The 2835-nt window shown below is 31.9% G+C and overlaps 1 long non-coding RNA gene across 1 annotated transcript; it reads right to left on the bottom strand.

Annotated features, from left to right (window-relative positions):
* Nucleotides 1–306: 306 nt before the first annotated feature.
* Nucleotides 307–1990, bottom strand: LOC145008032 (uncharacterized). The gene is made up of 2 exons (XR_013663236.1): nucleotides 1856–1990; nucleotides 307–633 (listed from the first exon to the last, which is right to left on the bottom strand). It is a non-coding gene; the product is annotated as an uncharacterized LOC145008032 (long non-coding RNA).
* Between the last annotated feature and the right edge of the window lie 845 nt (nucleotides 1991–2835).

Raw genomic sequence — 2835 nt, 5'->3', positions numbered from 1 at the left:
TTAAAAATCAAAATGTCAACGTTAATATCTAAAATATCGTCCATCTACAACATGATAATAATCAACAACAAAAACTAAACATCAAAATATACTTTTCATAGAGAGGGTTGAAGATGAACATTCTTGTTTGTTAAGAGGACAATATTCCAACAATTTAAAAGTTCACATTATGTTATCATAAACGTAAGGATAACATGGTTATGGTTAAAAAATTTAATTATTATAATAATTCTAAGGTATAAAAATAATTATAAAATATTAAAAACATTATAAAAAATGATTTTGACAAATATGATATTTTGAAGGTTTATAAAAGGTAAATATGATATTAAAAAATTAAGCTGAACAAATATGATATTTTGAAATTTAAAAGGGAATATATGTTTAATATCTAAAATTCTAATCGAATGAAAACTTGGGTGGACATGTTCATTGTCTTCTTTCACCAACTTGGGTGAACTTGCTTTAATATCAAAGCTAATAAGACGAAATCTCTGTTGTCTTCTACTTGATGTACATGTTGTTCTGGGTGAACATGCATGGAAATGTTGTTCTTTGTCTTCCATCAATGTTTTTGTTGTACAAGGATGATATCTCCCACCAAAAATTTATGTTGAATAGATTTTTCGTCTCCTTCAACCATGTTAAAAGATTTTGGTTAACAAAGAGTGAGAAACAGATGAAATGGACAATTGAATCTTATATTGAAGAAAACAAATGAACAAGAAGAAGGGTGATGGGTGATGAATGGTGGTTGAAGTGGTTGTTGGTTTTTTTGAACAATTTCTTGATTATTTATAAATTGTAATATTAATATTTTAATTTACGTGTTTAACTGGTTATGTTTATTTTATTTTTTGTTGAATAAAATTAGTAATAATAGTTTACATTTTGATAAAAAAAAATCATTTTATTGTTATTCATTGAATATTCTAAAGATTAAATTACTTAAATCGTCATTATGGTTTGGTTCATAATTTTTTTTTCCACTCATCGTCCATGTGGTTTGATTTTGTTGCGTTTTTCGTCCCTTACATACATAAAGTTAGGGACAAAACGTGTAATTTTGACCAAACCATATGGACAAAAAACACAACAAAATCAAACAACGGGTACGATCCGAATGTAAAAAAAAAAATTAAGGACTAAACGTGTAATTTTGACCAAACAATAGGACAATTTCAGTAATTTACTCTATTCTAAATAATTTATTGCCTTTTTTTTTTTTGACATAAATTCAATTATATATGATTAATTTTTTTTTTTTTAATTTAATTCATTTGCTAGTCGTAATTAAAATTTGACAAACATTTATTTATTTGATGCTTACAATTTCAAATAACAAAACACATTTATACATAGTTTGTTATTAGTTTATATTTTGATTAAATCCAAATTAACATCTGCATGATACAGTTTATAGCATCATTCAGAATAAGCTTTTGATATCGAAATTTCGTTTTGAATTTCGTTCTAAATTTGTATAATTAATGAAAAAGAAAATGCACTATAAACAAGAAACCGAAAAAAAAAAATGATTTAATAATATGAAAATTCAAATGTAACTGAAGTTCATAGCAGAAACGACACTTGAAAGCTGAAACCCTAGAAATCCGATTTCATATACAATTTCTGATGTATAAATCTATAGTTTACTAAAACGAAGTGGTAGAATCACGATATAGCGGCTACGTGTAGCGTCGGCTGATGATCCGCCGTAGTAAACGACGGAGCGGAAGAGGACTGTGGAGGTGACAACGGCAACCTCATCGAGAAATCCTTGAGGGGAGCATCATCCTCAAGGTTCGCATACGAATCCTCTTCGAAATTGAGCGCGTAACTGAGAGGATCGTACCTGAAATCAGTAGAGGAGCGACGGCGGCGGTGATTTTGTCTGGCGTTACTGCATCCAATCCGACCGAAAATGTTCCGGCACTTGTCTTTAATCTCTGGTAGATCAACGGAGGCACGGGATTTAATCCATTGCGATGATGCACCGATGAGATACAGTGGACGCTGCTTGTTGTTGTTGTTGTCGCCGTTGGAAGTGGAGGATGTTGATTCGGAGCGTAGGGTTTCAACGCGGTGGCCGGTGAAACAACATGAGAAGCAGAGAGATTGTTTGATCTTATCTTTTAGGGAAATTTTGCGGGCGTCGTTCATTTGCGTGCGGCGGAGTTCGTATGGCTGAGACTCTGAGACTTGAGAGGATGATTTATGAAGGTGGCGACAAAGGAAATGGATGGATGAAGTTCAAATTTAGTCCCTATATGTTTTCTTAATTTGCAACTTTAGTCCCTGAATCTTTTTTCGGTTTAATTCCGATAGGCTATCTCGGACTCGGGCTTGAAAAAATCGGTCATGGTTAGGCACTTAGGCCCGAGGCTGGGACTAAAATCAATAACCCGGTGTAAATTGGGCCTGGATAGGTCCAATAATAACTTCAACCCAAGAATAGTTCAAAGAAAATACATGTTTTCGTCTAAGAAAAAGACTCCCATAATTTTTGCAATTAGGTCCATCCGTTGTTGATGATTAAGATAAAGATGATAAGAAAAACCAATTAATTAAGATCAAGATGATAAAAAGGAACAAATAGCTCGAAGTTCCTTCTCCATCTACTGTCGAGGGAACCAATTGTTGAAGAAGTGAACCAAAGTATGATTATAATTCATGGTTTAGATGTGAGAATATTGAATGTAGATGGGAATCTGTTATGCAAATGAACCAAACTAATAGGAAAATCATACGGAATTTATTGTCTTTTTAAAAAGAAAATACTTTGTTCGTTAAAATGTTGAATGAATAAAAACGAACGAATATAAATAAAAGTAA

This window comes from Lactuca saligna, chromosome 8 (genome assembly GCF_052625555.1).
Source record: "Lactuca saligna cultivar CGN05327 chromosome 8, ASM5262555v1, whole genome shotgun sequence".
In the NCBI taxonomy this organism is placed as follows: Eukaryota; Viridiplantae; Streptophyta; class Magnoliopsida; order Asterales; family Asteraceae; genus Lactuca; species Lactuca saligna.
This window is presented reverse-complemented; position numbering and strand designations above follow the sequence as displayed.